This window comes from Bombus huntii, unplaced genomic scaffold (genome assembly GCF_024542735.1).
Source record: "Bombus huntii isolate Logan2020A unplaced genomic scaffold, iyBomHunt1.1 ctg00000102.1, whole genome shotgun sequence".
Taxonomy (NCBI): domain Eukaryota; kingdom Metazoa; phylum Arthropoda; class Insecta; order Hymenoptera; family Apidae; genus Bombus; species Bombus huntii.
The window spans coordinates 206436-217553 of NW_026099356.1; positions in this window are offsets into that span (position 1 = coordinate 206436).

Sequence of the window (11118 nt, forward strand, 5' to 3'; positions counted from 1 at the left end):
AACTGTGACAAGAGGATTTCTCGCAACGTTTTATCTACCAAATGCGTAGAGATTTCAACAACTATATGGAATCTCGAGCGATTACGGAGCACCGCGTATTACGTCGGTGCTGCAAGAATAGAAATTGCATTACTATCTTGATGTATATATGGATATTTTCTGTTTGCAGTCTCACCGTTCGAGATGGCATTGGGACAAGCGGAGGGAGTTGGTGTTCGCAACGATGCTGAAGCGCACTGCACGCTCGGGGACCCCATGTTCTCCAGTCTCTGCGCCTTTCGTTGGCTTAGTTTATATATTATATTGTATGCATTGGTTTGGTAATATACGTAATAATGAGCGTTCGAAGTATGTTCGAAGAGTGTTTGATCCGATATTTTTTAATTTCAGAAATATATACTTTGCATGTCTTATATTTTAAAGAAAATTTGTATAGTACATTTTAGCTTGTAGATTTAGTAGTATCGTTTCTAATATTCGCTCCATTATTCTGTACGTCAAGATTTTGTATATTTGCTTAATGTTGATTAACAGTTTTGTAGACTTTAAGAAATGAAATGAAATTAATAAAATTTGGAAAATGTTTACAATTTTTCTGCAATCTTCTAGTTCATATTAATGGCAAAAGTGCTTTTCTGCCCCGCATACTACACATAACAAAATTCTGTCGCAGGCAAGAGACCCGTACATGTACCCAGGCTGTTGGCCGTCATCGGCAACATTATTTGGCCTGTCTGTGTATGAGATAAGGAGCGACGAGAGAGGATTGGTACGGCATAAGGAAGGGGGGAAATGTGTTTCTTTTTAGAAAATCGTGCATGAAGTTTTCTGGCTGACGAATGGGTTGCACCATGATCAAGTTGTACATAAACGTCTCATCTCTCTGCACTTCCGTATCTTGAACATCCAAGCATCAACTAATTCGAAAATCGTCTGACGCGCGATACTCATAGGCTTATTGTGACGAACTACAGCTAATTGTAGCAAATCTTATTTGGTGGGCTCTAATACCTTTCGTACGTTATCTGGGCAAATGTGTTTTCTCATGTCCGGGAAAGTTTTTTCATAGCTTGTACCACCAGGTTGTATGGGAGTTGTCGAAGCACACAAGACAAGCCTCCGGTGAATATCAATAAGGAGAGACAGCGCTAGGGGTAATGGCCCCCCCTAACGCCAATTCAATAGTCAGGAAATATTAGGACTGGCTAGAACTAGAGAACGCGTGAAGGGGGTGCAACTGAAGTTAATTCATAAGAGAATCCTGGAGCACCTCTGTCATGCGCGTCGGGTGGTCATCGTGGAGTTTTAGTCGGTAAGAGTCCGACACTACTCTGCTGTTACGCAATTACTGCAACAGCGGAGTGTCCATGAGGATTTCTCCACGTAAAAAAAAAAAAAAAAAAAAGGTTGTATGTTAGTTACTCTGGCTTATCAATATGCCCTGTTCAATGTTGGCCAAGCTGAATAATGTCACAGGCCTCTATCTTCCTTAATAAGAGCTGTAGGGGATCGAATAATGAGACTACCAATATGTGTACTCGTTAGTGTATTTAAAACAGATCTTGTCGCGAAACGATATCTATACAGACGTTTCGTCACAGTTTATACTGAATCGTTTGCGATCACGTTCGTTTAGTCATAATCGTCAGAAGAAGGTCAAAAGATACAAATTCGTCTTGTTTTACGGTTACATGTAGCGGCGCGATTGTTTTCCCCGGAGTTTATAACCCCTTACAATACCTGTGACCTAACGGTCTTGATACTCCGAAGCTAAACAACAACATGGTTTGAAGCAAATTCCAACTCTTGTGCCGCTACATCACTCCCCTACCAGTGATAACGTTTTATTGCCTTTGCAGAGAAAGTCCCCGTGGGTAATCTTTTTGTGATGCCTAGCCGAAACCAGCCTGTAACCAATCAGGAAAACGGACTCTTCGGCCTGACCGTGTAACATACCTATTACTAGTGTTTCCTTCGTTGTCGCTCTTCACGTCGCTTTCATTGCGAGCGTTCATTCGTTCTAGTGGAATAAGTATGTCACGGGTTTCGGCGGTTCTCGCGTCGAGATTCTCTGATACTACAAATGCTGACTTAAGCCGGTCGACGGAAACCTTTATATCGCGATTGTTAACATTGTTGGTGTACATTTTCTCGCCTCTTCGCGTTACTCTAAATGGTCCATCGTAAGGCGGCTGTAAAGGGCCCCTAATTGCGTCGTGTCGCAAGAATATGTGACGGAAGAAAAGAGAGAGAGAGTGCGTTTCGTCCCGGGACTACCGGTGGACTCGTCAGTAAGGCTATGCCCGGTAGTCCCTGCCATAGACGTAGAGGGAGTCTCGCTAGGTGCGGTATTTATATCAATTGATCGTATATTCGACCGCCAGCGAGTTAGACAGACAGACTCTTTGTCGTCGTAGCCCTCTAGTATTGGCGGTTGGTACCCGCGGCTCGACTTGTCGGCGCCCTATTGATACCAATCCGCCACAAATACGTAGGGAGAAGACTCCAATTCCGCGGAAAGTGAATAATTTCTTTTTCCTGTATTGTGTCACAGGCTGAGGCCGGACTTTCTCCATTTGTTCCTTGAGCAGGGTTGCAAATTCCGTGGTGGCACGCTGCTTAGTTGGGTATCGTGCGAACGTTTAACGTTCGGTAGTCGCCGCATGGTCGCAAATTTCTATCCTTTTTGGACAGAACGTGAAGGGGTGATGCCCACGGGCTTTTCGATGGGCGCATCACGCCTTGTTCTATCATCAACTCAAATTCAGCTCTTACCTGCTTGAGGCGGTCCGGTACCGGCGGGCCAGGCGTAGTTTCGATGTGGTGTACTACGCCGTGTCGGGCCTTTTCCTTCCCGAAAGACGGAGGACGCGTGAGGGCCGGGAATTCCGCCAGTAATTGGTGGTACACCGAATCGCCGCAGATAGTTTTCACCGATGGCGTGTTGTATATAGCGGCGTACCCCTTTGATGATAACTGGGTCGTCGTGTCGATTAATCTTTTGTTCCGTGGGTCCACGAGCATCCCGTAGTGACTCAGGAAATCCACGCCGAGGATAGGTGTCTGGACGTCAGCCACTGTAAAATACCACTTCAAGGCGCGTCGGAGGGACAGGTTGAGGTGGATCGCGACTGTTCCATACGTCGCAATTCGTGCCCCATTAGCCGCGTACAACTCGTACTCGCTCTTCTTCGCAGGTCCCTGCATTTTGCTGCGCGGCCAGACGCTGAAGTCTGCGCCGGTGTCCACCAAGTACGAGATGCGCGTGTTTTTATCCAGAAGAAAAATGCAGCGGGAGATCAAACCGTCGTCGTACGCCGCGTTTACGGACGGCCGGTTCTGTTTCCCGATTTCCATGTGCACGGTGAGGTGCAATTTCTCGCGCGTTCCCCGTACGTCGCATGATAAAGGCATAAGCCACCTTGCAGTGACGGGCTTCGGGATCGCCAACGGCGACGGTATTTCGCGCAGGAGAATGGTCGCCGGCGGCCCCCGATGGTCAACGCGCTTACCTGCGCCTGTATCTGCGTTATTTGTTCCTTCAGCTCGTTGATGGCGGCAGCCGTAGCATCGTTCACTCCGCCGCCGTACTTTGTTGGATTGCCTCCTGCCGTGGTTCGCTCTGTACTGACCGCAACAACCTGTCCTAGTTCCGGGCGTATTTCGTGGATGCTGTCGGCGATCGCGGTCAGAGTTTCGGACCTCTTATCTTGGACGGCGGCTAGGTCGCGTTGCACGTACACCGGGAGTCGGCCTTCCCAGAGAGTCCGGAATAATTCGTCTGATATTGCCGGAGTGGTGAGGCTTTTCAGATCCCGTAGAATTGAGAAGGCGTCCCGTCGTCTAGTTGTTCACTCACTATTATTTTGCGTAGGCATCCGGCGTCTGACTCACACAGGAGCGTAGGACGAGCTGCGTGGCACCTCGATCCAAGATGCTCCTCGCCGTGTGAACAACAGCCGTCCGGATGATGCTGTCGTCCCCAGGGTGAACTTGGCGATGCGGCCGAAGGGCCGTTGCCTGGATGGCACGTTGTCTCCCTTGTAGTCTAGATCGCCGTCTTCCTCGTCGATGCCGAGCGATTTCCACGTGAAATTCTCGACCCAGGAAGTGTCGTGGATCTTGCTTCTGGAAGTGTCGTTAAACACCTCGGTCCAGGAAGTATCGTTGAAGGGAACGTCGGTGGTGCTTGGTGAAGATTCATCAAGCGCGGTGCGGAGTTTTGAGGTTCATTGGGAGGCTGGACTCCCCCCGATGACTCGCTCGAATCGCATTCTCTTAGTGATGATCCTCGGTGGAGAGTGACCGTTGGACGTCGTGACTGTGACTTGCCTTGGTGTTGGAGAGTATATTGGCGTTTTTGGAGCCACGGGTGACTCCAGTGAGATGTTTATGATACGCGACGAGTTCGGTACGGCGCTCTGTGAACTCAGTAGAGAATCGTTGAGATCAGATTGAATGTTCTGTAAATTACCGACACCATTTGAGTGATTAGTCATGGTATTAATAATGCTGAAATTATTCTGAGTAGGGCCAATTGCAGGCGTAGCACATGTCTGAGGTGGCGAAGGAGGAGTCTTCACGTTACGTCTCGGAGTGTGACTGTCCGATGGAATGTTTCTAATCTGGGGTGGTTGCAGATGACGTGATGTAAGAGAGATGATTGGACGTCGATACGTTGTGTTGGACGTCCATCGTGGAAGTATTGCCCGAAGAAACACTGCCCCTGGATGGTTTGTTCACAGTGGACTTCGAAGCCTTTACAGTAGGTTTCGACTCGACGTTGACCTTGTTGCTGTCCTGGATGGGACTCAACCCGTTATTACCTAGGTTGTGAACTACGGTCAAAGAGTCATGAACGTTCTGTAACAGATTGGGGGAGATTACTTTCTGAATCGATTTGTCGCCTGTTGAGACCTTCTCTTTCTTCAGGACCGAAGGCTCGTTGAAGGTTGTCACCTTCAAGGTGGTTTGTGTCTGTTAAGGAAATTCGAGGATTTGGAAATACAAATAAATGACTATATTTCACACACAACAGCTATACATCTATATTACACTCTGAAGAACGTCTTGCACGCACGCTTGTCGCCAACCGACTATCCAGAATCTTCTAACGGCAGTCTTTTGTCTCAACTAAGACCTGGACGCCCTCTGACCCTTACACACACACTCTCATGTACAGTGTAAATGTATCATTTCCCTAACACGCCTCCTTACATTTATACTGTAATATCGGAAAATAAGGATAGAAATTTTTTTTTTCGATTACTTACAACTTATTAATATTAAATTGAATATACAAATATAAATTGGACAGAGAACGATATTTAACGGAAACTAAATGCAATACTCGTATCTATATCAAATAACTTTACAGTTATTTGATCACTCTCGTCACAACGAATCTAACACACACACACTCTCTCTCTCTCTAACAACTCTATCAATTCTCACGACTCTACGCTTCGACGACTCGAAACCTCTAACGACTCTACTCTTCGACAACTCGAAACCTCTAACGACTGTACTCTTCAACGACTCAATTCGCTCTGACTCTCGCAACACACTCCTGCCCGGTCGTGCTCGTTCTTGCTCTCGTCCTCTCACACACATACACACTTTTCGGCTCACATACTCTGGCCTCTCGATTGCCATTCCTTGAAATATGAAACCGTACCTCTGTTTTGACGCTGCTTATCCTTTCTCGCGTCGCTGTTACTAGGCGCTCTTGGATGTAAACAAACCACGAAAGACGACGTACACGGTTTTTTCCTATTTTCAACCGACCTCTAATTCAAATCTATTCTACGATATTACAATACTGTACACTTAATTTTATTTACATACTTGTCGAATTAACAAAATATTTACCATTTATCGCTTTATTTACATTTCTCTTATTTTACATTCATCCATGACCTAAACCTTTCAAATTTCTCTCTACACAGTGTCTTCGTAAAAATATCCGCAGTGTTTTCTTCTGTACTTACTTTTATTATGTTTATCTTATTTTCCTTTACGTACTCGTGAACGTAGTGGTAATGAACTTCAATGTGTTTAGAATTTTTTGTAAAAGTTCCGTATTTTGCTATACTCATTACTCCAGAGTTATCCTCATAGATTTTTACAGGGTTATCGTCTACATTTACATCGAAGATTTTCATTAGTTCTCTGATAGTCATTACTTCGCTCACCGCTTCCGATAGTGCTACATACTCGGCGAGGTTTTTTCACACACCTTTGTTTTTTAGACTTCCATCCAATTACATTTCCATACAATCTAATTACATACCCAGAAGTCGATTTCCTATCTATATGATCTCCTGCCCAATCAGCGTCCACATAACAATCTATCGTTTCGCACTTTGCATTTCTTTTATAATGTAGCCCTAAATCTCTAGTCCGGTACAAATATTTCAATATTCGCAAGGCATATTTAAAATGTGTCTCGTTACAACAATCTTGAAATCTACTCAGATAATTCACACTATAACTTATATCGGGTCTGGTATTTACACTAATATACAGCAATGCGCCAATTAAATTCTTGTATCCAATGTCCTCTCTATTTATCTCAGCTTTTTCAATTTTTAAGTTGGTCTCCATAGGTGTACAGTACAATTTGCTATTATGTAATTTATATTTGTTTGCTAATGATTCTATGTATTTCTTTTGGCTTAATCTCATTTCATTTATTAAATAATCATACTCTATATTTATTCCAAGATATTCTTTTACTTCACCTAAATCTTTCATTTTAAATTTATCAGTTAATAATTTTCTTTACACTTTGTATCTTCCCTTTGTTTTCACTATAAATCAACAAATCGTCTACGTATATTAACAAATAAACAACATTTTCTCCCTCTCCATAAGTATATAGGCACAGCTCTATATTGTTCTTCTTAAAACCTAATCTCGTCACATACTTATCAAAACACTCATACCAGTCCCTCGGACTTTCTTTTAACCCATAAAGCGCTTTCGATAATTTACAAACTCTATTCGTTCCGTCCGCATATCCCTTTGGTTGATTTACATATACCTCCGAGGTTACTTCACCATTTATAAAGGCAGTTTCTACATCCATTTGCTCCATTATTAATCCATTTTGACAACAATATGATAGCAATATCTTAAAGGTCTGATTACTCGCCACTGGAGAATATATGTCATCGGCTACGTTTCTTTGTTGAAATCCCCTTACCACTAATCTAGCCTTATACCTGTCCTCTGATTTTTTCGTGTAAACCCATTTTACATCTAATACTTCTTTGCCTTTTACCCTTTCTACCAATTTCCAAGTTTTATTCTTATAGAGACATTCTATTTCCTTATCCATAGTCTGGATACCTTACTGGAGTTTTCTTAATACGTGTAGATCTCCTAGTAGTGTTTGAGCTTTCAGTACTACTATCATTTTCATCTTCCCTACCTTCTAACTCTTCCTTATCCATACCATCCAATGAATAGTTATCTTCGCTATCATTTCTCTAATCTGCCTCTAATGAGTTTTCCTCAAAACCGATACATTTAGTGTCTGTCTCTATTGTTGAGGTTACTCGGTGTGTAAACAGAGAAAACACGTGGATAAATTGTAAGGTAGAAAATATATTTAAATAGAAGAGTAATAAGTAAAAATACAATTTGAGCTGGTCCAGATCCGCACGCTAGCTGTGTTACCTAATAACTTAAAAACCCCGAAGCCAACGTCGCCTGTCTACTGATTATGGCCTGACTTCGTCGCAGTCTTTTGTCTACGCGCTGTCGATGGCTTCAGTGCTTGAGAAAACTAAAAAAGACCAGATGTAGAGTTTTCTTAGAAGTGGTAACCACTTCAACACCCTCCCTAAAACTCTACATCCCTACAAACAATTATCTCAAATTTACAAATTATCTCTTAATATTTTCTAACTCTTGTCGTAAATATCTGAAAATTAATTTGTCAATGCCTTCTCAAGTACATTTGCCAGCCGCCTTTCTCTTTTCCATACAAATTAATTTATTACACAAAAAAAAAACTAGAAGACTAAACAGATCATGTAGAGTTTTTCCTCTTTTTTTTTGAGAAGTAATAATCACTTCGACACCCTCCCTAAAAACTCTACATGTTTACAAGCAATTACCTATTAATATCTTTTTTACTTTTGAAACCTAACTTTTTCCTTAAATATTCAAATCTCGGTTTTGGCAACGCCTTTGTACATATATCTGCCAATTGCTCTTCGCTTGTTACATACGTTATATCAATTTCGCCTCTATTGTATAAATCTCGCAAGAAATGATATCTTACGTCAATATGCTTACTTCTTTGATGGAATTCTGGATTCTTAATTAATTTCACGGCACTGGTATTGTCTACACATAGCATATACTTAAGGATCTCTAATTTACATTCAAGAAATATTTTCTTTAGCCACATAATTTCTTTCGCTCCTGAGGCTGCACTGACATATTCAGCTTCGGTCGTAGATAGAGCTACACATTGTTGTCGCTTACATTGCCATGTGATGGCCGCATTCGCATACTTACATACAACGCCTGATGTCGACTTTCTTGTTTCTTTGTCGCCTGCATAGTCAGCGTCGCTAAAGGTTTCGAGACTGCCTGCTTTTGTATATAAGAGTCCCATGTCTGCGGTCCCTTTTATGTAGCGCAAAATTCGTTTGACTAATTTCCATTGATACTGGTTTGGATTCTCTAAGTGTCTCGCCGCTATATTTATTGCAAAACTAATATCTGGCCTACTTACGGTTTGTAAAAACATTAAGTTCCCTACGGCTTCTCTGTATGGTGCGTTACAATCATTATCGCCTATGTTACTTTCGTTCCAATTAGTCTCGATAGGTGTAGAAACACTGTTTGCCTCATTCATATTAAATTTTTGCAATATGTTTTCGATATACCTACTCTGATGAATGAATATTGAACCATCTTCTAATCTATTAATTTCAAGTCCAAGAAAACTCTTTACTTCTTTCGAACTCGTAATTTTGAATTCTTTATTTAAATCATCGAAGAATTTATCAATTAAAGATTCGTCTGAAGCTGCTACCACTCCATCGTCTACGTATATGGTCATCGACATTAATTTGTCGTCTTCTGTATAAATATAAAAACAAGGATCTGCGTTACTCTGATAAAATTTTAAGTTCGAGATAAATTTTGTGAAACGTTCCGTCCAACATCTTGGAGACTGCTTTAAGCCATATAGGCTTTTTAGCAATTTACAAACCCGATTTGTACCATCATCATAACCTTTAGGTTGTTTCATATGAATATCTTCTTCCAGACTTCCATATAAGAATGCGGTTTTAATGTCGAACTGTCCGAGGTGTAAATTATTTTTGGCTGCAATACTAAGCATTAATCTAATTGTGTCAAACCGAGCAACGGGACTATATGTTTCCTTATAATCTATGCCTTCTTTCTGTGAACACCCTTTTATTACAAGTCGCGCTTTGTATCGTTCCGAGTTGTCCGGATTTAGCTTTATCGTTAAAACCCACCTATTGCTAAGTACCTTCTGATCTTTAGGTTTTTCTACAAGTATCCACGTCTTATTTTCATGGTGCGATTTCATTTCATCATTCATAGCTGTTTCCCATAACTCTTTCTTTTCGGATCTCATCGCTTCGTTAAAATCCACCGGTAATTTTTCCGCTACGTACGTTACTGGGTTACCATAAAAATCGGTTCGTTTGATCTTATCTCTATCTCTCAATTGTCTCACATTGTCGCTAGTTCCATGAGGTTGTTTTTCATGTTCACTCTCTGCACTTTCATACGTACATGCTCTATCGCTCTGCGCACTCACATCTTCGCGCTCGACAATTTTCGGTAAACTTAATTTTACGAATTTCGCATTTTCTAGTTCAGGCTTAAATATTACGTCACGGCTTAATATTACATTTTTTACTGTTGGCACGTACACTCGATACCCTCGTCCGTCATCTAAATAGCCTACCAAATATCCCTTGTTAGCCTTTTTGTCACGTTTTGTCCTTTTCTCCGCAGGTATGTGAGCAAAGCACTCAGTACCGAAAACCCTAAACTTTTCTAAATTCGGCGGTTTCCCGTACCACAGTTCATTTGGTGTTTTCTTATCTTGTCTTGTCGGCCCCGTCTTATTTATGACATGTACTGCTGTGTTCATGGCTTCGGCCCATAAGAACAGCGGTAGATTTGGTTTCGAATATAGCATCGACCGACCTGCCTCTACTATTGTTCTATTTTCCCTTTCTGCGACACCATACTGTTCAGGCGTGTATGGGACGTTAATCGTGTGCCTAATTCCCTGACTTCTTAGAAATTCCTTGACTTCTTTATTTTGGAATTCTTTCCCTCCATCACTATGAATTTCTTTAATTTTATCCTTAAATTGATTTTCAACTTCTAGGCAAAAGGTTTTTAGTTTTTCAGTTACTTCTGACTTACGTCGGAAGAAGTAAATCTTTGTGAATTTTGAAAAATCGTCTTTAAATGTCAGAAAATACAGTTTCTTGCCTAATGACTCGACTTCCATAGGTCCACATACATCCGTATAAATAATTTCGCGAGGTTTAGTCGCCCGCTTGATTTTCTCGTGAAAACTCGATCTATGCTGTTTCCCGTACGCGCAACCTTCACAGAAAAAGTTATTATCCTCTACAACTTTCATATTTGAATTCTTTAAGAATTCTTTAACATGTCTGATGTTCTGATGACATAGCCGTTCGTGCCATAACTGCAATGTGTCCGCGTTTGACTCCGCTCTATTGCTAAAATTACAAACTGACGGTATGATAACTCGCATATCTACTTTATACAAATTTCCGATAACAGAACCTCTTGCTATTATTTTCTGATTTTGTAAAAATATGCAAATGGTCCCTTCCTTTGAAATACAAAAATCTATGCCCCTTCTTGCGACAGATCTAATCAAAAACAGATTTCTTTTCATACCTGGTACGTTTAGAACATCGTTCATTGTACATATTACCCATTTGCCGTCCACAAAAGTCTCTACTCTGATTTTTCCTTTGCCGCACGCATCCATGAACGTACCATCGCCGATCTCTATCTTCACCGTGTTATCGAATTCTTCGAAAACGCTGAACCATTCCCGTCGTCCTGTCA